Consider the following 26,734-nt stretch of genomic DNA (forward strand, 5'->3'; position numbering starts at 1 on the left):
CTTTCGTTGGCAGTGTGTTAACCTTCTTGCATGCACAGTTTTAATTCTAACGGTTAAGTTTTCACATATATTCAAATTACATTATTTCTATTACATCATTTTAGATTGCATAAAATCTCAGATTTAATACTTCTTCTCTTATCTTATTCTTTCTATGTTAATATGATATTATTTCCTTAGTGATTTTCAGTTTAACTGCTAAAAGGGGCAAGTATGTTTATCCAGTTCAGCACATTCTGTTAGATCCTGTATGGGTGATTTTTTTGTGAATAAAGTCTCCTATTCACATTCTAACAATCATCAGCACTGCAAAAAAGTTTTCCTTAGTAGTAACAACTTTAACTTGAGCAAAGTTTAGACACTGCCCTGTTGTGACGAGTTTTTGGTGCCATTCTTAAGAGTAGAAAAAAAACTAATAAATTTCTACAATTCTGTTATTAAATGCTGTAGTACAATAAATACACTTATTCTTTCATTATGCGTTATTCCAGCTTCCTATGCAGGGTCCATGTGTTACTTAGATGCGACTTCTTGTTAGCACCACTCCCAATCGACCTGTCACCCAGTCTGCCGCTGGGGGGGGGGGATATTTTTTGGCTGTAGAAGCGTATGTTCACAGGGCCAGTTTGCCTGCTTGCGGGATGAAAAACCCAAGATAAACTGGCGGGAAAGAACCCTACTGCCCGCGTCCAAGACTGGCTAACTTGGCTATGCCTGAGGAAGATCCTCAAGTTCCTCACATCTACAACAGAAATTGAACCTGGGACACTCCTTCCACAGGCATATGGTTGCGAAGTGCAAAACCACTAGGTTAATCTGATGCGATATCTGGTGAAAAGATGTGCTGCTAGTAAGCTCCTGAGAGATCAGTGAGTTTGTTGATTTACTGAGTGTTTATTTTTTTAGATTTTAGTGTATTTATTGTAGTACAGTACAATAAATACACTAAAATCTAAAAAAACTCAATAAATAAACAAGCTCACTGATCTCTCAGGTGCTTACTAGCAGCATATTTTTCCAGATATAGCATCAGATCTACTTGATTCCACATATACCTCTTGTTCACTTAGTCTCTAATTCCTCCCCCCCTCTTTCCACTGCTCTTAAACTCTGCATACTATCACATTCACAAAAATGAAATACCATTATGAACTTCTCATTTACTATCTCACCAGTATCCTCTGCAGCAGTTATTCTTATACCATTTACTACGATAATCCTGCCATAACCATTCTTTTTTCAGGCTACATATCAAAAGAACTCCCTAGGGTTTTTTGGCTTCATTAGCTAACTGCTGCTCCTACTGCACTTTTGATATCTTTACCAACTGAGTCACCCTCCTTGCCTACTCTTTGTACTCTTCGTGGAACTGATTATTACCACTTGTTATCCTTACTTAACTGACCCTTGGAATTTATTTAGACATTGCTCCTACTAGATAGTTCTTGAATAGCACCCAAGCAGCACTGATCTGCTTTCCACGACTCTTCATTCCATACTACAGCTACAGTCTCCTGAGCTTTTCATAATGTTTCATGAGTGGGATTGACGTAAACATATATAACTCAGAATTTTAATAATCTCCAACATACTGCTCCAGTCTTTTGATAAGATAATGGAATGCATTTTTTTTGCTTTTAATATAATAATCCTAGCCATAAAAATCAAGTACCTGAAGCACACTGGTATTGCAAGCAGCTAAAGATCAGATTCTTTGGCTCTAATTCTATCTCTGAAGGAAAGTATAATTACTGCTACAGAATTACATTTAGTTAAAAAAGAAGAGAAAAGAAAAATCCATGGATAACGGAAAGTATTTTGAGAAAAATAACAAAAAGAAGAAGGCTAGTTAATAGTAAAATAGAGGAAAAAAAGCGGTATAAAGACTTGGATAGGGAGTTACCAAGAGAGATAAGAAGGAAAAAGGAAAAGTGGTCAGATGAAATGAGTAAAGACACAACAGTAAAGGCAGAAAGGAATGACATAAAAGGTATTTATAAAAACATTAATATGATGACAGGAAGGAGAAAGATACAAAAGTTTGGAGCAGTCAAGAATGAAAGAGGTGAAATTTTGATAGAAAAAGAGATGATATTACAGAGATGGAGGAATATGTAAGTAAACTGTATGAAAACAGAGAAAGAGGAGAAAATGAAACAAAAGAGTATAGTGGACAGAGGTTATACAACATGAGGGAGGAAATGAATCTAGCAATTTAAAAGATGAAAGAAGGAAAATCCCCCAGAATAGATAGAACTTATAAATATAGGTGAAAAAGGTATGGAAGAGTTACAGCAAATTATTAACGGCATTTACGAGAGACAAGAATTACCAGAGGAGTTTAGAACATCAATTATTATCCCCATTCCAAAAAAGATGGGAGTTTTAGACTGTAATAATTTTCGAATGATAAGTCTTATAACTCACACAGCAAAAATTCTGGCACAAATAATTTTGGAGAGAATTAAGAGTAAAATAGAAAAATAAATGAGTGAAGAACAGTTTGGTTTTTGAACCAACAGAGGAACTAGAGAGGCTATAACTTATTTAAGAATTATTGGGGAGAAAACACTAAACCATGGTGGAAAGGTATTTTAGGGGTTTCTAGATTTTGAAAAGGCATTTGATACAGTGAAACATAAAAGGCTTTTTGATATTCTAAAAAATATTGATATTGACTCTTATGATTTGGAAATCTTAAAAAGAATATATTGGACACAAACAGCTCAATATGTGTAAATGGAGAGGAAACAGGAGAATTCCTGGTGGAGAGAAGAGTTAGACAAGAATGTAAGTTATCACCATTATTATTTAATCTTTATGCAGAAAGTGTAAGGAAAGTGATAAATTGAAGTATGTGTCAGGTCGTGAGATTGTTGTGGTGGAAGAAAGCCAGAATATGAGTGAAAATAGTGGCTTGATAGGGAATTGCAATGTTGTACAAGGTGGCAATGAGAGCAGTGATCAAAGAGAGAGTGAAAGCAATTATACAGAGAGAGAAAATGGTTTAAATGATGAAAAAAATGAGGAATTATTTGTAAGGAGTGAGATCGAGCAGTTACGCAAAGTGATACACAGTGCACAGTGGCAATTGGAGTACCTGCAAAACTCTTTCCAGAATGCCTCGGCTAACGAAAATAAGCAAGTGTTTGAAAGGAAAAATAAACATAAGAATGGGAGAGATTAAGAAATGAAGGAAAGAGTGTTGTACGGTGACTCGTTATTAAGAGGTGTGATAGATGGGAGTTTAACCAAACTGGGTGCAAAATTTAAGGATGTAAGTGAGAGTATTAGAGTGCAAAAACCGAGGGTGAAAAGAACTGATAGTTGTGGCAGGTATAAATGAATTGAAAGAGATAAATTTTTTATAAGAGAGGACTTGCAAGTATTGTTAAAGGTAGCGAAAGAAAAGAATGACAGAGTTAGGATGGTGAGTCTGTTGCCACGGTACGACAGAGAGGAGTTTAGGAGGAGGGATATAATTGCAAATGACTTTATGCGCAGGTTATGCAGACAGTGTAGTGTGGAATGAGTTTGATGGGCGAAAGAATTTATACAAGATGGATGGCCTGCATTTGAATGGATTTGGTGTGCGGAGACTGGAAAAAGTGTTGTGAGACAGTTGAATGTAAGAATATATATAATGTACCCGAGCCAGTACTAAGGACAGGAAATCGGAATGGGATAGTTAGAATAATGCATCAAGATAGGGGTGGGACAGAGGGACCTCTGCATTTCATGTATACTAATGCCAGGAGTATTAGGAACAAGAAGGAAGAATTTTTGGCCTTGGTTGGCTCTTCCTGGCCACGGGTTATTGGCATTAGTGAAACATGGCTGACAGAAGATGATATAGTTAGTGGGATAGAATGTGTAGGTTATAGTGTGTTTAGGAGGGACAGAGAGAATAAAATGGGGGTGAAGTGTTATTGATGATAGCTGATGAACTGAAGCCAAGGAGAATTGAAGTAGTATTGCAGAGTAGTGAAAAGAGCTCATTTGAGGCTATTTAGTGTGAGATTGAGACTGGCAGAACAAAATATACAGTTGGGTGCTGCTATAGACCAGGTGATGGAATAGATGGTGGGGATAGTATGCATAAACAAGTTGATGAAATGAGTGGAAGGAGGGTAATTATTATGGGTGATTTCAACTATGGTAACACTGACTGAAAGGAGGAGAGGACACATGTGAGGAAGGAACTGGATTTTATTCAATTATTAAGGGATAACTATCTGAGACAGCATGTAATTGAAAATACTAAGGGGTTTGAGAGTGCCTGACCTGGTAATAGCATCTAAGAATTTGACAATGACTATGACCATGTTGCCACCTATTGGTGAGAGTGATCATAAAGTCTTGACCTGGGAGGTGGCTAAAGGTGTGGAATTTTTGATTAAGACAGGGTATATGTGGAATTACCGTGCTAGCAAGTATGACAAGCTTAGGAGATTGCATGGTTCAGTGCCATGGCATGTAAAACTGCAAGGGCTGGATGTCGACAGAGCATGGAAAGTGGTCAAGGTGCATTTACAGGAGGTTATGGCTGATTGTATACCTAGGGTCCGAATAGTAAAACAAGTAGGGGTTAAATAGATGAATAACACTATTAAGCTTGAGCAGCAAAAAAAGAAACAACTGTGGAGGGAATTTAAAGAGAAAGGTGACCTACAAGCACACGAATGATATAAAGTGCAGGCCAGAAGGGTAACAAGTGTGTAAGAAAAAGAAAAAGCAGATTATGAAAGGAAACTAGCTATGCAAGCTAAAGAGAATCCCAAACAGTTCTTTCAATATGCTGCAAGCAAAAAAAAAAACTGTACATGGCAGAATGATTTTCAGGAGATCACTGAATCAGTGGATATAGTGGAATTACTGAGTGAGCACTTTGCAAGAGTATATCATCCAGGTGATGACATTGAAAGAATGAAGGAACCATTAGTTTATACAGGAATTGTGACGAATGAAGTGGAGGCGAATAGTCTATTACAGAACCTTAATGTGAATACATCTGTGGGATCGGATGGTATACCGGCACGGGTCTTACGTGAAGCAGCTAAAGAATTATCAGTGCCCTTGACCATGTTGTTTAATCTGAGTCTCGGGTCTGGTTTAGTCCCAAAGGTGTGGAAAGAGGGGGAAAATAGTTCCACTGCATAAAGGAGGAACCAAGACTACTGTTGCAAATTACCGATCAATCAGCATATCAGGAGTCGTTGTCAGGGTCCTGGAGAAAGTAGTCAAGGGAAATATACATGAATGGATTGATGAAAATGAGATACTGTATGAGGGACAGCATGGCTTTGTGAAGGGTAGATCATGCCTCAGTAACTTGCTCAAGTTTTATAACACAGTGACGGCTGAACTGGATAAGGGCAATGGGTTTACAGTGATACTGCTGGACCTGGATAAGGCCTTTGACAGGATACCACATGGAATTCTAACTCTTAAACTGGAACACATTGGAATGGATATAGGGTTGGCGAGATGGATAGGTGGGTGGTTGATGGAGAGATATCAGAGAGTGGTTTACTCAGGAGTAGAGTCCAAAAGATGGCCTGTGACTAGTGGTGTGTCGCAGAGTTCTGTTCTTGGACCACTGCTGTTCAATTTGTTCATTAACGATATAGGGAAGGATCTAAGAGGAACAGTTCATTTGTTCGCTGATGATGCAAAGTTGGATAGGGCAATAGTGAATGCAGAAGATGTCAAAATCTTGCAGGATGATTTGGATAGATTGGAGTTCTGGACTAAGGAGAATGGATGTCAATTTAATGTGACATCCATAAGGTTATGCATTTTGGGGTGAAAAGATTAGCAGCAGTATACCACATTGGTGGAACTGTACTCCAGGAGATTGATGAGGCCAGTGACTTGGGAGTGTTGGTGGATAGGGAGATGAGGTTTAGGGGGCACATTGCAAAAGTGGCTAAATCAGTTCATCAAATCTCTTGGTTGTTGAAAAATACTTTGACGAGCAGAGACAAGCAAGTTATTGTTCCTCTGTACCGAGCCTTGATAAGACCTCATCTCGACTACTGTGCCCAGATTTGGTTCACCTAAGTTTCTTCTGGATGGAGAGGAGGTGGAGAGGATCCAGAGGTGAGTGATTAAGATGATAGCAGGTCTATGGAATGAACCTTATGAGAACAGGTTGAAGATTTGTGGGTTGCAGAAACTGGTTGATAGGCGGAAGAGGGGAGTATGATTGAGACATTCAAATTGCTGAAGGGTTTCTATAGGATTAATTCAGAGGATATTTTTGAGATCAGGACTGGTGGTGGGAGAACTAGGGGACGTCTATGGAAGCTGGGCAAGAGTGTGGTGTTAGAGCTGAGTTCTTTACTTTTAGAGTGGTAAATGAGTGGAATAAGCTGCCAGAGTCTGTTGTGGGTGTTATGACAGTGAATGAGTTCAAGGCAAGGTATGACAGATACTGTGAGAATGCCAAATAGTTATGTGGACAAGTTTAGGGCCTCCCTCGATGAGTCTAAGGACTCTCTGGAGTCGCCCGTAATAATAATAATAGTGAATAGATGCTTAGAGAGGCACTTAGAAGGAATAAAATTAAATGGAAGAATCATCAATAACTTAAGGTATGCAGATGATGTAGTGGTGATGGCAAAGAGCGAAAATGGATTACAACAAATCGTTCAAAGAATTGAAAACTTCTATAAAGGGTACAGACTAAGGATTAACACAAAGAAGACCATGATAATGGGCAGAAAAATAGGAGATAATGCAAAGATAAGATGTGGAGGAAAGATTTTAGAAGTGGAAAGATTTCAATATTTAGGTAATTGGATCTTAGAGAAAGGAACTTCAAAGTTGGACTTTAAAAATAGAATAGGTAAAGCTAAATCAGCATTTATGGAAATGAAGAGAATTTTAATAAATAAGAATATTAAAATAGGTGTGAGAATTGGAATAGCAGTTTGGAGTATTGCAAGGTCATGGACACTCAGAAAGAGAGATATGGAAAGAATTAATACGTTGGAAATGTGGTATTATAGAAGGATCGAAAAGATTAGCTATACAGAGAGAATATCAAACCAAGAAGTTTTAAGAAGAGCTGGGATGGAAAGAACACTGCTTAAAAACATGATACAAAGAAAGACTAGATTTGCAGAACATCTTCTGAGAGGTTCCTCAGGACACCTGACAAGAACTATATTACAAGGGAAAGTTGAGGGGAAGAGAAGATGTGGAAGGCCAGTCAAAGAGTGGTTTAATGACATCGTGGAATGGACTGGTTTAAGAATGATGGAGGCAACAGACCAAGAGAAATGGAGAAGAGCTGCTCATCTGCTACGACCCTCTTTTTAGAGGATGCTACCAGACGACAAATCCTATCTCTAGAATGCAAAGAACCTTTATAAGGTGATTTTCCATTGAAGGTTTAGTGTCATACGATTGTGGCAGGGTTAATTTCATTCCAGAAAACTACATACTAGCCAGAACACTAGTGGTGAACAGATATAAGACACTGGTCTTGTAGGCATATTGTAATAGCTGGAGTCAAATATGTTTTTCTTTTTTTTCTTAAATGGATGAGGCTGAAAATCCAGAAATGCTACTCCAGATATAAATCCTTCTTTGAATTTTTTCAAGACATTTCAGGCTCCCAATTAAGTACTGGTGGTCTCACACAGAATAATGAACACCATCTACAGTCTACAAAAAAGGCATTGATAAACACCCACATCACATGGGTACATTTTCAAGAAACTTCATGCCTCCAAGAAATAAAGATGTAGTCTCGTGCTATGTGATGAAAATGTCTTACCATTCTGTATCCAACTACACATAAAATGGTTACAAAACTTGTAATACGTCAGAGTGGGGGGGGGGGGAGGCAGGAAAGTGGTTAAGAAGAGAAGAGAAGAAACCTACTGTTGTTTCTTCAAAAAGTGTAGGCTATGCAGTCATAGAAGAAAACAATTTAAGAAAGACTGTTCCCAAGTAAACAAAATGAAAAGAAAGTTGTTAAATTAATTTGGTGGGTTTAATAATGAACTGTGAATGCTGACCTCTAATCCTATAAAAACACAGATATATGTTTTATAGGCTTGGTGGAATGGTGGAAACCAGTTCAATCTGAAAACATCTAAAGAAAAGGCATAAAGCAGAAAACCTAAAAACTTTCACCAACATCCTCTCACCAAACAGATACAAATCCATAGCTAACTGGGTGCAAAATTATCCATTCAGCCACCAATGGTTGTAAATCCCACTCTGGGCTGGGAATGGATGAAAGTGCAGTGGAGGCCATATAGCCATCCGAGTATATCGTGTATGTTAATTGTGTGTGTTCATTCTTCAAAAGGTTTGTTTTGTGAGGGGGGGGGGGGTGGAACCCTGTCACCTTGACATGAAGTTAGCTAATTCATTTTCAATTTAATATACTTTAATAAATATGAAATTATTTTCTTGTTTTCATCCATATTTTATGATAGTGTAAGCAAATCAAAGTTTTGCATGAAGTATCTTTATGACTAGGCAAGTTTGTATCCTAACATAGAGCACTTTCTTCACAGAGTGTGCATAATGCCATACAAGAACAATTTCTTGTCAAGTATACTATATTTTCCTAAAAAAAAAAAAAATTTGCTTCTGCTTGCCTTCAACTGAAGTTTTAGAAAGATTTTTCATATATTGTACTATATAAATGTTCTGATACCAGTAAATGTACAGCATCTTCTATTTCTCCCAAAGAGAAATATCTGTCAATTATATATTCTCTTTTGGAGAATATATACTTGACTCTCCTATATAAAAGGAGGTTTTTTCCCCACTGAATCCAGTGATTCTTATCCAGCAAACTATGATATGAATTATCAATTCAGTGGGTAAAACCACCCTCTTATACAGGAGCAAATATAAATCCAAGACTATTCCTAAAATCTACATCAGCATTAAAACATTTTCCAAATCTTAATTAGGCTGCATCACTTTACCAAAAATTGGAGAGCACACCATCATCAAACCTTCAGCAGGTTTCCATCACAGAGGACACAAAACAGGACTGTTGGATCCTGCCATTCACATTGTCTGTGTTTGTATTCTTGACAGTGTGTGCCTGCATGCATGTGCTTAGTGTATTCCTTTGAGCCCATGAAAATATTAGCATAATAATTTATTAACTAAATAAATTTAATTAAACATGTCAACTACAGATCTGTATGTCTATAGGTCAACTGACCTATAGACATGTACTTATTTCACTCAACATTAACATGTATAATTGTGCTGTAAAACACAAAGGCAAAATCTAGGATACTGTTGCCTGCTACAATGCAATTTTATCTTTATCTAAAAAATTGCAGAAGAGTCAAGTTTTAGATTCATTTTTTTTAAAGTGAAGTCCTCAAACAGGACGATCCAGAATTAATGAACCCACTACATCACTCATCCTGCTTATTGTACTTGGTTAGTTGAACCTGCTTAGTTCACTTCGTAAAAATAAACATTTTAAAGTAAAGTGCTGGGTTATTATTATTATTACTTGACAACTATTAATATTCGTATCAGTAAAATCCACACTGCTCAACACACTTCATTTTTGTGCCATGTGTCTTGTTGTTCTTACAGCTATTTTTGCCTTTATTAATAATTATACATATAATATAATCCTTTAAAAACCTAACAACCTTGATAATTAATACACATTCAATCTCAGTATCACAAATTAAATGTTTTGGTGAAATGCATATAGTTTTTCAAAAACATTCCAAAAAAATAAAATTTATCTTTGCTCCAGTGATTCAACCAGCTGCTGCTGTTAAATGACACAGTGCTCTATTTTTAACATTTCCACAAATTGGAGTTTAATATTTCCAATTTTGATATCAGGTTTAATACCACTTTCTTTCAAAATTTGATCAGTATAGATGATAATGAATAACAGTGAACACAGTACTACACCCTTGCTTTATATGTGATTTTATATCAAACCATCTGAGTGCTTCCTTCACTTGTACCCTGCTGACTTACAACTCAAATATAGGATAAATTCTGCTTACATAAAGTCCCATTTATACCATTTATAGTGTTTTGAACAGTTTTCTTCTGGCACCTCCATGCCTTTTCCAGATTAAAAATCTAGACTACAGAGTCTTACTATATTCATGATTTCACAACTGTTTATCTTAAAAGTAAAAATCTAAATCCAACTTGTTTTCTTTCTCATCCACAATATTTTTATCCTCTTCTCACATATGCTGACATAAATCTTATCTGGAACAGTCAGTAGGGAATTTTTTTTAATTCTCATACACATTTGGTATTTTGCAGATAATTAGGTATAATGATTTCTACTCCCACCATCAAGAATATGACCTTCAGGTATGAACAATAGCCACTCTGAAACTTTTATACCTCCATATATATACACACTTCTGGTTGAACATCGTCCATTCTCCATTTTTTATGCGACTTCCACTGGTGAAAAGTTGCAAACCTACAGTACATTAGTACTGTGTGTAAGCTAAGGATTTTATTATTATTATTATTATTATTCAGACCTCCATGGAGTCAAGAGACTCATCATGGGAGGTCCTTCCTAGGAAACACAAAGTCTATCATACCACTCCTTGAATTCATTGACCGTTCTTGCTCTCGCCACTCTATCAGGCAATGCATTCCACGGTTCAACCACCCTCCACGCAAAGAAACCACTCCTCACCCTCTTACAGTTTCCTTTCGTATGGCCCCTTGTCATCGCTCCTTCCTGATGTTCCACCTACTGAAAGAACTCCTCAGTATCAACCCTGTAACTGCCTCTCAACAGTTTTAAAAGTAAAGTCTCGATCATATCACCTCTCCTTGTATTCACCAAAAACTCTGCAGTCCACATTCCCTCAGCCGATCCTAATAACTAACATTGTACAGTCCTGTAACCATCTTTGTTATCCGCCTCTGTACCCTTTCCACAGCTAATTTATCCCCTTCAAATTCTAGGGACCAAATCTGAGAACAAGTCTAAGTGTGGTATGATCAGGATCTTACACAACGGAATGATAACTCTTATCTCTACAGGTCAGCGTCCTTCTCAGTATTGCAGCAATCCTCTGGGTTACCTTCACCACCTTTGCAATATGCTCAATGAATTTCAGTTTTTGATCAATCATTAGATCTCATCTCCCTTACTTCCTCCAGTACAGCTCCTCCAATCAAGTATACAGCCTCCCACTGATGTATCCCAAACTTCAAGACTTTACATTTTGCTGCATTAAACCAACACCCCCCAATTCATTTGCCCATCTGTCTAGTTTATTCAAATCCTCTTGCAGAGCTGCCACATCTGCATTATTACTAATAACCCTTCCCAGCTTCACATCATCTGCAAACAACTGAATATCCCCTTGCAATCCATTGATAATGTCATTGATATAAAGGTTAAACAATACAGAGCTCTGTGGAATCCCACGTAACCTTCTGCCTCCCTGATATTGCCCCCATCACACACAACTCTCTGATACTCATCAGACAGAATCTTGAAACCAGTTGACTAACCTGACATCTAAACCCATGTGCTGCAACTTAGGTATCAGCTTATCATGTGGCACTCTGTTATATGCATTTGCAAAATCCAAAAAAAAAATTGCAGTATATGCCTTTCCTTCATTAACTACTCTTGTCACTTTATTATAAAAGGCAATTATATTACTAAAACAAGAGCACCCCTTAACAAATCCATGTTGACTCTCACAGATAATATTACTCTTATCTGCCCAACGCAGTATATGGTCCCTCACTAATTTCTCCAAGATCTTAACAACTACCGATGCCACACAAACTGGTCTATAATTAGACACTTCCAGTCTGCTACTGTCCTTATGCAATGGCACTATCTTACCTACCTTCTTGCTAGTGAAGGTACCCTTTCGTTGAAAAGCCAGATCAATGGAGCTGTCAGTTCTTTAGCATATTCTCTCAAAACCAGTGGTGAAATACCATCCAGTCCCACAGATTTACTGACATCCAGAGTATTTAGAATACACACACTCCTCTTGAACCTCTAAACCTCGAACCTGCCCTATGTCTCTAGTATTAAAATCTACTTCTCCAGGATGAAATACTCTAATAAAGTGTTCATTGAACAACTCCACTATGTCCTCTGCATCAGTCACTATTCCCATTTTTATCCCACAATGTCATTCTTCCACAATCATTTCTCCTCCTACTGGCCACATCACAAAAAAATTCCTTAGGATTTTCTTTGGATCTTAGTGCCAATCTCTTCTCACATTCCAGTTTTGCCTTCCTCACCATACTAGTCACTCTCCTGGCCTGAGTGTTATATTCTTCATACATTTGCTCTCCACCTCTCTCCTTATATCTCTTCCATAATATCTTTTTCACCTGCAGTTCCTGTTTGTTATTGCTTATCATTCCACTTAACATCAAATTGTGTCCTCTTTTTCACTCATGGAATACAGCTTACTATTGCTGCTAACAAATATTCCTTCACAATTATCCAAGCACTAATGATATCCTGGCCTTCCAATTCCGCCCTCCATGGAACTGCCCCAAGTTGATATCTAAAACTATTATAATCACCTGTCTTATAATTACACACACGTTCCCTTTTCTTTGATACTCCTGCATGTCTATTCATATTCCAAGTCAAAACCATATGCTAACTCTCTCTCTCTCTCTCTCTTTCTCTCCAACTGGGGGAGGGGATGTCATCTCAGTTATTATCAGCTCTTCTGATGCTATGACCAAATCCAAAACTCTTGAACCTCTTGTTCCCTCTATTACATGCTGCCTAAGACATTTGTCCCTCCAGAATTCTAGAAATTTCATTCCTTATTACTACATGCATTTTCCTCTTCCCAGCTTATACTGTTGTAGTTAAAAACACTCATAACAATCATTCTTCCTGCACTTGCCAAGCTCAACTGCCTAAACATCTCCTGCTCCTCACCCTCTGTGCTCCTTGGCTTGTAGAAACACTCCCACTAAATAACCTGTCTTGTCCATATGCTTTAAAAACCATTAGTGTCACTGCCTTCCAAAGCCTCCACTCTTAGAGGACATAAGTCATCACTTATCATAAGCAGTACTCCAGCACCACGTTTTCCCTTCCTATCCTGCCGAAAAATGCTGCACCCTGCTACTTCTATTCCTGTTATTATATCATCTTCCATCAACCACGTCTCAGAGATTCCAATAATCTTTGGCCAGGCTGATGCTATCGATGCAACCAATTCATCTCCTTTATTCCGGATACTCCTGGCATTAGAATAAAGCATAAAAATGTCACAGCTTCTATACCTATCATTTCATTATTTACTTTATTTCTTTTAATATTTTTAACATTATTTTTATTATTTTTTATACTTTTATTATTTATTTTTTAGATAATGTGGCAACCCTGCTCTAGGCACAAAATATAGAACTCTTCAAGCCACTTCAGTCCTCACTAGGCAATGAAATTCATCTTCCACCTAGAAACAATTATTATTATTATTATTATTACGGGCAACTCCAAGGAATCCTTAGACTCATTGAGGGAGGTCCTAAACATTATGTCCAGAACAACTATTCAGCATTCGCACAGTAATCTATCATACTTTGCTTTGAACTCATTTACAGTCATGCCACCAAAGCAAACTCGGGAAGCTTATTCCACTCATTCACCACTCTCCCAGTAAAAAACCTAGTTCTAACACCCTTACTAACTACACTCTTGCACAGTTTCCATGGATGGCCCCTAGTTCTCCCACCACAAGGCATGTTCTGAAAAATTTTCTCTGAATTAATCTTGTCAAAACCCTTCAGTAATTCTGAATATCTCAATCACTCCTATCATCCCTTTTCTGCCTATCAACCAATCTCTGTAACCCGCAGATCTTCAACCTGTTCTCTTAAGGTTCATTCCATAGACCAGCTATCATCTTGGTCACTAGCCTCTGGATCCTCTACCTCCTCCCCATCAAGAATAAACCCTGGCACCCAAATCTTGATAAGATAGGGTCTTATCAAGGTTCGATAAAGAGGAACAATAACTTGCTTGTCTTTGCTTGTCAAAGTATTCTTCAGTAACCAAGTGATCTGATGAGCTGATTTAGCCACTTTTGCTATGTGCCCCCTAAACTTCAACTCCCTATCTACCAACACTCCCAAATCTCTGGCTTCATCAATCTCCTGGAGTACAGTTCCACCAATGTGATATACTGCTGCTAATTTTTTCACCCCAAAATGCATAGCCTTATACTTTGCTACATTAAATTAACATCCATTCTTCTTAACCCAGTCTTTCAAACTATCCAAATCATCCTGCAAAATTTTGACATCATCTGCATTCACTATTGCTCTACCCAACTTTGCATCATCAGCAAATAAATGAACAGTTCCTCTCAGATCCTTTTCCTTATCATTAATGAACAAATTAAAATAGCAGTGGTCCAAGAACAGAACCCTGCAGCACACCACTAGTCACAGGCCTTCTTTTGGACTCTACTCCTGAATAAACTACTCTCTGATATCTCTCCATCTCAAACACAAACATACATGGACCCTGCCAGAATTTGAATATAGAGTGGGCTAGTTAATCACTTAGTCAACCAGGCTGGCATACTTTATCTCCAATACTGGTGGTTACATTCTTCTTGGATATTTTCTATGCCTGTTCTGTTATTACTTATCTCACATAGCAGCACATCACAGTATAAAAAAACAGCAGAAGAACAAAATATTATTTATTAGGATGCTAATATCTTGAAGTGCCTCCACAGTGCAGCTGGAAGAACAGCGGAACATTGTTCCCTTCGAATGGAAAAGGTATTCGATTCTCATCATGAAAGGAATCTTTATACAGTTTTTTAAATTAAGGTGAATTAGCCAATCTCAGACAAAGGTGGCAAGGTTTTTTTTTCTCCCAGAAACTTCAGTTTTTTATCCCGTGTACAAGTAAATGGGACACGAGGACACACATAATTTACAGACAAAAAATACTGCTGATGGTGGTAATGGGCAGTAGATGGTTTTGATTTTAGCAATCAATACAAGAGTGTTAATGTGTGTATTTGGACAATTAAGTAAAAGGGGAGATGGTGAGATGTGTGTGTGTGTGTAGCATAGAGTGAGCTCTTGCAATGAGTTCTTGGAAGTGTCACGTAATGATAATAATAGTATTTCGCTGGATATTGACCAATATCTTTATAGCAAAACACTTATATATTCAAATTAGTAAATGTGTAAACAATTAAATTTAACTGTAATAAAAAGGAACTGGGGTGCTTAAGGGTCAAAGCTGTATAACTGAGAGGAGATCTCCACATAGCCTTTAAAGGAATACGGAGAAAAGACCAGGGCTTCTGACCTAATGTCCAATCCTCACCTTCTCGTGGTGAACCCTGTTGGGTATCTACTTGGATACTGAACGAACGAGGATGGGCTGGCAATTTGGGATTTAGCTGACCAAATTGTATTCTTATTGGTTAAACCAAAATAAAAAATGATGGTACAACATGACAAAATTTCATGCCTGCTGGGGCATCGCCCGGTTAAACAAGGCGCCCGTTGTTTTCGCCAGGGAACCAGGGCGAACAGCGAAAAGTCAGCTACTGGAACAAATCTGAAAATGCACCTTAACTCAACATCACCAGAGTTAAAGATCGGTACTATCAAGACACAGAGTTAAAGATCGGTACTATCAACATAAGAAGCCTGACTGGCAAAGAAATGGAGCAAGTAGAGGAATTAGATAAGTACCAGATCGACATAATAGGGGTGAGTGAAACAAAAAAAGACAAAAACTGATGAGATCTTTCTGAGCAATAAATATAAAATGTTATATTCAGGCAATGACAATCAAGGAAAACAAGAAGTAGCCATAGTATTCAACACAAAATATGAGGCTCATCTTCTTGAATGGCAGGCAGTGTCAAGTAGAGTGATTTGGGCAACTATCAGAATGGGGAACTGGACAATGAGACTTATTTGTGCCTATGGTCCCACAGAAGGTTCTACTAAGCTAGAAGTGGAGGAATTTTTTCAGGCTCTAAAGAAAGCTACTGACACAATGAAAAAGGAAAAGTTGGTCCTTGTTGGGGATCTAAATAGCAGAGTAGGAAATGATTGTGGGGCATACAAAAATATCTTGGGAAAATTTGGAGAAAAGAGCAAAACTAATAATAATGGCAAATACTTGTTGGATTTCTGCTCAGGACATGGACTGGTTATTACTAACACCAAGTTCCAACATAAAAATGTGCACAATGGAGAGAAGAGGGCAAGGAATAAGAAAAGTCTCATTGACTACGTTATTGTTGATATTGATGTTTTCTCCCTGTTGCAGGACACCAGAGTGAACAGAGGATTTGAAATTGGAAGTGATCACTATTTAGTTTTGAGCAGGATAAAATTGAATTTCATATTGAAAGAATAACATGTAAGAAAGTTTTAAAGCGAATAAAAGTTGAGCAGCTCTCAGATGTGAACTGTAGACAGTGACTGATTCAGCTAGAGAGGCATGTGGTAAAGTTGTCTGCAAGGATAGAAAAATTAGAACTCCATGGTGGACTCAGGAAGTTAAAGAGGCAGTGAAGGAAAAGAAGAAAGCATATCCAAAGTTCCTGGCAAATAAGTCAGCTTGTGCTCTTAGAGAATACAGAGACAAATGCAAGAATGCTAAATACTGTGTAAAACTAGCTAAACAAAAGTCATGGGAGGACTTTGGGAAGAATATAGAAAATAAATATCAAGAAGGTGAAAAATATTCTGGAGGCTGCTGAAGAAGCTTAGAAATGGAGGAAAGAGTGTGCTGTAAAATGAGTTAGAGATGATAAAGGTGACATGAAAAATGGGAGAAAAAGATATCCTTGAAGTATGGAATAATTATTTTGAAAAACTGCTAAATGAAACAAGCAATGATGACAGCACAGTGGTAAAAAACACTGACCAGGCATGCAGTCAGGAATACAAGCCATCGAAGGCTTGAAATGTGGAAAGGCAGCAGGAGTAGATGACATTTGACCAGAAATGCTGAAGTATGGTGGAATAAAAGTCTTACAGTGGCTGCAGTGCATAGTTCAGAAAGCAGCCTGGACAGAGGGATGAATTCCCAAAGATTGGAGTAGAGTTCTAATAGTACCCATATATAAAAAGGGAAATAAAACTGAATGTGAGAATTACAGAGGTTTCCCTACTGAGTGTTCTTGGCAAGATCTATGCAAGTATACTTGAAAAACGGTTAAGAAGAATTGTGGAAGAAAAGCTGGGTGAAGATCAAGCTGGATTGAGGTCAAATAGAGGTTGTCAGGATCGGATCTTCACTTTACGACAAATAGTCGAGAAAGCATGGGAATATAACAATGATCTGTATTTAAGTTTTGTCGATTTGGAAAAGGCATATGACAAGGTACCAAGAGAGAGCCTTTTCAATACACTACAGTTATATGGTGTGAATGGGGAATTATATCAAGCAATGCTTAGTCTTTATTTGAGTTGTAAGTCAGCAGTTAGAATTGAAGGAAGTACAGAAAGATGGTTTAATGTTAAATCTGGTGTGAGACAAGGATGTACATTATCCCCTCTGTTATTCATTATCTATATGGATCACATTATGAAGAAAACTGGTATTAAACATGATATCAAAATTGGAGATGTTAATGTCAGCTCTTTGCTTTATGCGGATGATGTTATAGCTATCAATAAATCCGCTAAGAGTCTGCAAGATTCTCTGACTAAATTGAATAACTGTTGTAATAGAGATATGGTATGAAGGTCAGCAATAAAAAGACAAAGACAATGAAAATAGGCAGAATCATTGAAAATGTCAACTGTGTTGTGAATGGAGAACTTGTGGAACAAGTAAAACATTTCAGCTACTTAGGTACAATTTTTAGTGAAGATGGTAAATTAAATATAGAAATGGACAACAGAATCAGGAAAGCTGGTATGGTGGGAAGTCATATGAATAAATTTATATGGAATAAGAGAGAGAAACTAATCAGAACACTAAATTAGCTGTATACAAGACGGTGTTCAAACCAGTTTTAACTTATAGATCTGAGTCAAACGTAAAACACTTGACCAAAGACTAGAGACCGCAGATATGAGAGTCCTGAGAAAGATTATAGGCGGGAACAGATGGCATCAATGGCAATATCATATTAAAAAAGAGGATATTAGGAAAGAACTTGATATTGTCAGCATCCAGGAATGCGTTAGCAGAGCTAATCTCAGGTGGTATGGTCACTTAAACAGAATGGGCAAAGAAAGATTAGCAAAACAAGTGTTCTCTGCCAGGTTGGCAGCAAAACGACCCAGAGGAAGACCAAGATATAGGTGGATTGATATGGTACAAAGTGCCTTAGAAGACAGAAATATAAGATCTGATAATGTTGGAGTCTTGACAAGTAACCGACTGATTTGGAGGAAAATTGTAGATAGGAAGTGAAGTTAGTAATGATGTAATTTTTTTCATGTAGTACTATCATATCCTGTACACTACTTGAGGGTACATGGCAGGAATTTGATGATGATAAAAAAGGAACTAATATCATGTCATAGCATCCTTGAGAACCAGATAAAAAAGAAATTAGGCTAAATGTGGTTTCAGAATGACTGCCTCCCAGATATCAGGAAAAATGTGGTCATACTTGAAGAACATACAGCTATGTTCTTCAAGGAATATGTTAACAGATCTATTGGTCTGTCCAAAGTAGGTTAAGGTGTAAGCATATAGAACTTTATACACTCTGGGATGTGCAAGCTTATCCTTTGGAGAACAGATGACAGTTACTGGTTGGATGTACAGTTTGAAAGTGACATGGAGATTATTAAAACTATCTTTTCACTTGAGAGCCTCTGTAGCTTACTCAATATAGACTAAGTGAAGTTTGCACCCTTTGGTCAGAAAGACCTGGGTTCGATTCCCATCAGTATCATGAGGAACCTTCATTGGGTCTCTTTCGATGAAAGGTGAGCTAGCCGGTTTCATACAGAGGTAGAGGGTTTTTTCTCCTGGCAACACTGGTTTTTTATCCCTCAGAACAAGCAAACTGGAAGGTAAAACACACATAATATATAGACAAGAACACTTAGAGGCATAGGGGTAACCACCTTATCCTCGCATTACTGGAAGGCTGTGGGTGCTTAAGTGCCTGTTAAAGCCACTGATAAGATAGGATCTTTTCACTTGAACTATAAACACAAGGGATGGAAACAGCTTTGTTATGATTCAGTGTGACACTCATTATTATTACTATTAGTAATATTAAAAAAAAAAAAAAAAAGACCTTCATAGACTTATTGAGAAAGACCAAATATCACTCATCATAAAAGCAAGCCAATTCAAGTCATGGACTGCTGTAAGAGAGAGAGAGAAAAAAAAAACTCTAGATCTCGCCCATTTCTTGACTGCATTCAAAAGGATGCCCTTTCCTCATTCTCGTTCTCTCTCTCCACCCTCCATAAAATGAAAAATCGCTTCTACTGGTATCCTGCATGATCCTTTCAAAAGTTTACGCTTCTATCATACCACCCACCTCTTTCACCTGTCTGCTAGTGTCTACATTCCACAAATTTTTGAACTGTTCTCATAATCTACATTCCAAAGTCCCAGTATCAACTTTAGCACACTTTCCTTTGCACCCTCTCTAATGAATTTCATCACCTTGGAAACGAGAAGACCAGATTTGTGCAAAATAGTCGAGATGAATATAAAGTTTTGCAGAGGAAATGACTTCCTTATCCTTACGTGCCATGGTTTGTTTCAGCATGGCAATTATCCTCTGATTTGTACTCATAATTTTTACTATTTGAACCCTGAACTTCAACTTTCTATCTATTAAAACTCCAAGATCCCCTAGCCCAGTAAATTTCTTCTAGCATTATCCTGTCAATATAATATGCCAATGAATATCTCATTACACAAAAGCAAGTAACGTTGCATTTACTAACATTGAACTGATAGCCATTTTCACATGCCAACAATTCAAGCTTATTCAAGAATTCCTACCTATGTTTGTATCACAACAAATAGCTATATGTCACCTGTTAAATCCTTCCCAATGTCAATAATGGGACAACTGAATATTGGACCAAGGATGATCAAACTGATACACCACCAGTCACCTTAAATCTTGTAGACATATTACGGACCACTTTTTGATATTTGTCAGTCAGACATCCTTTATCCAAAGTAGTAATTTATAACCCATTCCCATACCTCCAATTTATGCAGCTGTCGATGCCAAATCCTATGAAAAGCTTTAGCAAAGTCCAAAAGTATCATAGTGTATCCATTCCCTTCTCTAAATGAACTGTGACATTATAAAATGAAAGCAATTTTTGTATAATTTGCAAATTATAGATTTTTCTGTCTTTTCCAAAATCTCCACCACTCCTTGATAGACGCATCAGTCTTTGAACCACCATTGCACGAAATGGAGCAAAAAAAAGTACTGAACTTCAACATCCCCTTCAGTACACATGCTCTGAGATATGCCATTCGACTGCATGGACATTAATAGAAGAGCACATGTAGAGTCTATGCCATTATAAATTAAAGATACCAAGAAATTATACACTTGGTTTAATCCTTTATCCAAGTGTAGGCAAACAAAATTTGTGCCGGAAGTATTTTCAGGACTGGGGCAACTTGTATATAGAAGCTAATGACTTTGAATCACTTGCCTTAGTATCCCATAATGCAAAGCACATATCCTTACGACCCCTCTCCATAATGTATTATGTGAATTGCATGCTGCATAATTCACTGTGGCTGGGAGGGTAACAAAAAATGATTTGGAAAGCAATAAAAAAAGTCCGCGCGGTTAGCCTAGTGGCTTTGCGCTTCGCAACCATATGCCTGGGGAAGGAGTGTCCTAGGTTCGATTCCCGTCGGAGACGTGAGGAGCTGAAGGATCTTCCTCAGCCATAGCCAAGTTAGCCGGTCTTGGGCGCGGGCAGTAGGGTTTTTTCCGCCAGTTTATCTGGTGTTTTTCATCCCGCAAGCAGGCAAACCGGACCCTTGAACACACAGTGATACAGTCAAGAATACCTTGAGGCATAGGAGTGACCATTCTATCCTCGTATTTCGGTTACGAAATCCAAGCATGCTTGGAAGGTTGTGGGCCTTAAAGGCCTGTTAAAGCCATTGGGATAGATAGGATAGACATATCCTTACGGGTATGTATTATGAGAAAGGTCACTACCCAGACCAGTTTGCTAAATGCTACAGCTAAATGTCTATGCCATTACATTTAGTTGTAGCACTGGTGTTGACATTATAAGAAAAGATGTTTATTGTTGAGCATTATTTTCATTCAAAACAACAGCATCATCATTGCCTTAACTGTGAGGTTCTGACATACCTGGAGTGTTCTGCCACAATGCAAAGGGCATTCAGGGAGACAATGAACTGTCAACACAAATGAGAGTCAGTGTGGAGCAAGTGTTAGTCTCGGAAACACAGTCAAACACTAAACAGTGAAAAAACATGGGATACTGAGGCAGTTACTACAGAGAATCCTTAAGGAACTGAGTGCATTTTCGTTTCAGGTGGGTCACTCATTAATAGCAACAGATTATACTGCAATGCAGGAATACTGTGCACACATGCTGGTCAATGTCTATGAAGATCTAGCCTTCCTCCATAATGTCTGGTTCTTGGATGAAGCACATTACCATCTAAGTGGTCATGTAAATAGATGAACCATCAGGTTTCTTGGTCACCCGAGACTGAATTTGTCCAAGAGAAACCTCTTTACAGTGAGAAGGTCACTGCATGGTGTGTGTGGTTTCTGGTCATGGTATAATTCGGCCCTACTTCATTGAAGAGGATGGTGTAACTGTGAACGCTTATAGCAAACGTTACATAGCATGTATTGGTTCCGTTTACCCAGGATATGTCGTGCAAAAAACATTCCATTCCATTTTGTGCAGAGGTATTCCAACAGGAGAGCAATCCGCCACACATCACGTTGTTCTAGAATCTATAATCAGAACAGTTCTCTAGGAGGCTCATTTTGAAGTTCGCAGAATTCATGTACATGTTCTTTTGATCTCATATCAACTGATGACTTCATTTGGGGGTATGGTGAAGGAATGGGTATTCCACCATGACCCGCCTTCAAATCTTGATGAACTAAGAGATAAAATTACTCAATATATTCAGCAGATGGATAAAATTACATGTTATGTCCTGCAGATGTCCCAACTCGTTCTCTGAGATGACAGAAAAACCTTCGCATGTGTTATGAAACCTGTCTTGAAAGACAAGGTGCCCACATTTTTTATTCAACCAATATTCTACCGATAGTTGTGGATGTACACACCATCATGCGTAAACATATATTTCTTTGTTAATAAACCTGTTTACTCCATAAAATATATCATTGTACTTAATCAGTACTGTTTTCTGCACCATGCTGTACAATCGGATTATCATACATTCGTCCCACTCCTGTGGAATTTTCCCTGTTGTGAGACTGAAATTATAGTCTGGTCAAAGCAACAGCAAGTTCAGCTGAACACTCTTTTAGCATCCATGCTGATATCTCATCAGTCCCTATTGCCAAATTCATATTTAATTTATGCAAGATCGCTAGTATCTCCTCATATACTTCAGTTTCTTCCTCCCGTGCAGAGGTAGCATTGAGCTTAATGTTTCATACACCAGGCTGATGGCTTTTAGCAGAATGGGCACTTATCAGTTGAATAACTCTTCTGCATCTGCCATTTGCAAACCATCTGCAACGATGAGAGTTATTCTTCCATATGTATTCTTTTACTTACAGCATAATGATAGAATTCTTTTGGGTTGTCTTTCTGTACATTAGCTGTAACTCTTCTGGCTTGAGCTTTATAATTTTCATAACTGATATCATCAACAAAGAATGGAATATCTCTTCTCAAACCTTGAATAATCTTCTAATTCTAAGCCCTTCTTATAACAATTTTTGATTATAGGCCTTCCAATGCTAATCATCTCCACTAGATCATCCTTCCATCTTCTCTCTAGTCATCCAGGCATTTATCTTCCTTCATATGGATGCCACTGAGTGATTGTCTTTGTCCGTCTATCACTATTGACAAGCAGAGATCGAAGTTGTGATTCCACTGCATAAAGCCCTGATCAGACCACACCTAGACCACTGTGCTCAGATTTTGTCGCCAAGATTTGAAAAAGAATAAATCTTGGAAAAATTTAACCCTTTAATTCTATACTCTTTCCAGGGGCAGATAAAAAATGATATCAGAATTGTACAATGTTAGTAATGAGGATAGACTAAGGGAATGTGAACTGCAAAGTTTGGTGCAGAGAAGGAGGGGAAAGTGATACAACTCAAAACATTTAAACTGTCGAGAGGTAGTTACAGGTTAACTGGGGAGTTCATATGGTAGAACAAGGGGAAAGAGCAAGGACAAGGGGGGGCATCCCTGGAAGTTGTGAGCAGGAAAGTAAGGAGTATTTACATACGTGATTGAACCATAGAATGCATTGCCTGATAGGCTGGTGTGAGTACGAACAGTGAATGAGTTCAAAAAGTGGTCTGATACTGTATTGTCTAGGATGGGTCTTCTACAGTGAGTCTTGCGACTTCATGGAGGTTCTGAATAATAATAATAATACAGGATGATTTGTATAGAACTGAATCAAAAAAAAAAAAATTTATGTTATAGACCAGAAATGATGGCATGGATTCATCTTGAAGCACTAGTGAATTGCTAAGTATTAAATGACAAGCCATAATATTAAGGTAAGTTTCTGAGACTTTGATCAGTTTCCATTCATTTGTTTGTTAGAACAAAACTTTCGGTTCAGTTGTATGTGAATAACCCTGTAAAATATAATCCAAAAAAGAGAGAATTCAGGACTGGATGGACAGCAATATGACAATTTATAGAGAACAACATGGTTTTATGAAAGAGTAGGTCATGCTTTAGTAATTTGCTTAATTTCTTTATAAGGTGACAAATGGGTTGGATGAAGGAACTGGCTACTTGGTACAGAATATTATGGTAGTACTACATGAAAAAGTTACATTATTACTAACTTCCAATTGACAATTTTTCTCTAGATTAACCTGCTATCTATCAAGATTCTAATATCAGATCTTATATTTGTCTTCTAATGCACTTTTAACTATCAATCCACCTAGACCTTTGTCTTTCTCTAGGTCTTTTCACTGTCACAACACTCGTTTTGCTAACCTTTCGTCTCGGATTCTGTTTAAGTGACCATTCCACATGAGATTCCACCTGCTGACACATTCTTTAATGCTAACAATGTGAAGTCCTTTCCTAATATCCTCGTTTTTAATATGAGACTGCTATTGATATCATCTGTTCATTCCTATAATCTTTCTCTTATATGTGGTCTCTAGTCTTTGATCAAGAGATTTATTTCTGGCCCAGATCTTGGATCCATAAGTTAAAATTGATTTGAACAATGTCTTACATATACAGCTAGTTTTGTGTTTTGACTAATTTCTCTCATATTCCATATAAATTTATTTAGTTGAATTCCCACCACATACTAGTTTTGCAAATTCTGGTGTCTATTTGCAAATTTTATTTGCCATCTTGACCAAAAATTCTGCCTAGAGCTGAAACGTTTTACTTGTTTTTATCAGTTTTCCATTCAGGATGCAGCTGATGTTCTCAATGTTTCTGCCTATTTTCATTGTCTTTAATATTTTTAATGCTGATTTTAATACTAAATTTATCATGGCAGTTATTCAATGAAGTCAGGGAATCCTGCAGATGAAGATATAAACTGGGAAGATGATGATGTAGAGATCATGCACCATTACTTAAAGAGACTCTCAGTATGGGCAAAGGTAAATTGCTGCCAGTTTAATATGGCTAAGTGTAAAGTCCTGCACTTGGGAATGAAGAGATCACAACTAGGCTGGTGAAACTAAAATGTAGGAAATTGATGAGGACAGGGAATTAAATTTTAAAGAGCATACTGAAAAAGGTTGCAAAACAGCACATCAGATTACATGGCTGTTGAAGAACACAGTGACCAAGAGGGAAGGGATGATTATTATTATTCTATTCATAAGGCTTTAATAAGACCAGATCTATACGACTACTACTACACACAGATTAGATCGCCTGGATTCCATGGGGATGAAGAAATGAACAGGATCCAGATGCAGGTGACCAAGATTGTGGCAGGTCTATAAAATAATCATATGAGAAGAGACTAAAGGTTTCAAAATGATAAATGAACATGCAGGAACATGACAGAAGTATTAAAGTTATTAAAGAGGTTTTATAGGATTGAAAACTGAAGACTATCTCTTTTTTTTTGGTACATGGCAAGAAAGAAAAGTACAAAGGGCCACCCCAAGGAATGTTTTGCTCATAGGGTAGTGAATAGGTGGAACAGCCTGCCAGATGTGGTTTCGAGTTCAAGAAGTATGATATGCATTGTGTGAACAACGGTTGGAGTGGGTCTGACATGATCGGTCCATGACTAAGAAATAATAACAATAACAATCATACTTATAACAACAATCAAGCTTTGAATCTGCACATGATTATGGCTGAGTACAAATAGTATTTCATTATCTCGTATAACGAAAATTATCCAGAGAATAGCTGTTTTTTTTTCTGTTTATCAGAGTGCATGAAAAATCTATTTATCATACTACACAAAGCAACCCTTAGAAAAGCCATCATTAATATAATGTTTCCAATAATTTAAATCCACAATATAAAAGCATGCCCATGACAGGCATAACATAATATAAAATAAAACCGAAGGCTACAACATTTAAATCGGGCTCAGGTTGACAATGACAAACGCAGTTCAACTGGGATCAAAACTAGATTACTGGACTAGAAATTTTTTGAGACATCGAGAGTATGGCTCCAGTTATGGATAAATTCTCATTAATGAAACAATGAAAAAAAAATGTATTGAAATGTACTAAAATTTTATTTTAATCCCGTTTGCTACTTTAAATTCGCTATCAGCAGTGAGAAACCTGCATCAACCAATTCATCATTCAGGTAGTTAAAAAACAAACAAAAAAGAAAAAAAAAACATACAGAACCTCAGAAAGATCCCGTCTGAGAGTCGAGAATAAAACAAATTTTTAAGATTACGTTTAACATAAAAGAATCAATATTTTAAATTAAAATACAAGGAAATCATATGTACTCACCTAAACAAAACAATGCCCACAAGATTTCAAGCTTTAACGTAAAACAGGAATTACTACAACAGTACAACTTTCTCCTTATACAACATAACAGATCAACACGACATCTTTACTTTTCAAAACGGAAAACGGCATGAAATTTTTGTGACTTAATTTGAAATGTATAGATTTTGATCTTCTTAATAACTTACCACAGTACTCCTAAATTTCATTATCATTAAAAAAAAAAACAGTGGAATTGTAAAAAGTATAAAAGAACGACACAACTACCACAATTTAGAATTACTAGGAGTACTTAAATCTTTTCGAACTAGAGGACGTTCTAGCAAATCACTACGACTATCAACGACTAAATTTAAAACTATGAATATAATATAAAAAATAATTCTAAATGTGAAAAAATTGCTTCTGTCATTTTTGTAATACAGTAAATGTAAAATAGTATTTCTACAATACTCGATTGCATTCCATAATTCTACAATTATTATTAATATTCCTCTTGTGCCTTATCCCATCTATTTGGGCGGCCTTTTTACATGATACAACCTAACGCGCGTCGTCCCAACCGACTTGTCGCAGAGCCTGACGATGGCAGT

General features: G+C 37.3%; 1 protein-coding gene across 1 annotated transcript in view; it reads right to left on the minus strand.

Moving 5' to 3' along the window:
* Positions 1-26,447, minus strand: part of Rat1 (5'-3' exoribonuclease 2 Rat1) — a 365,027-nt gene extending 338,580 nt beyond the window's left edge. Inside the window, exon 1 of the mRNA XM_090399598.1 lies at positions 26,142-26,447. The gene's annotated coding sequence lies outside the window, so the exon portion shown is untranslated. The remainder of the gene's footprint in view (positions 1-26,141) is intronic.
* Between the last annotated feature and the right edge of the window lie 287 nt (positions 26,448-26,734).

This window comes from Typopeltis vanoorti, chromosome 10 (genome assembly GCF_054136105.1).
Source record: "Typopeltis vanoorti isolate ZY-2024b chromosome 10, IOZ_Tvanoo_1.0, whole genome shotgun sequence".
Taxonomy (NCBI): Eukaryota; Metazoa; Arthropoda; class Arachnida; order Uropygi; family Thelyphonidae; genus Typopeltis; species Typopeltis vanoorti.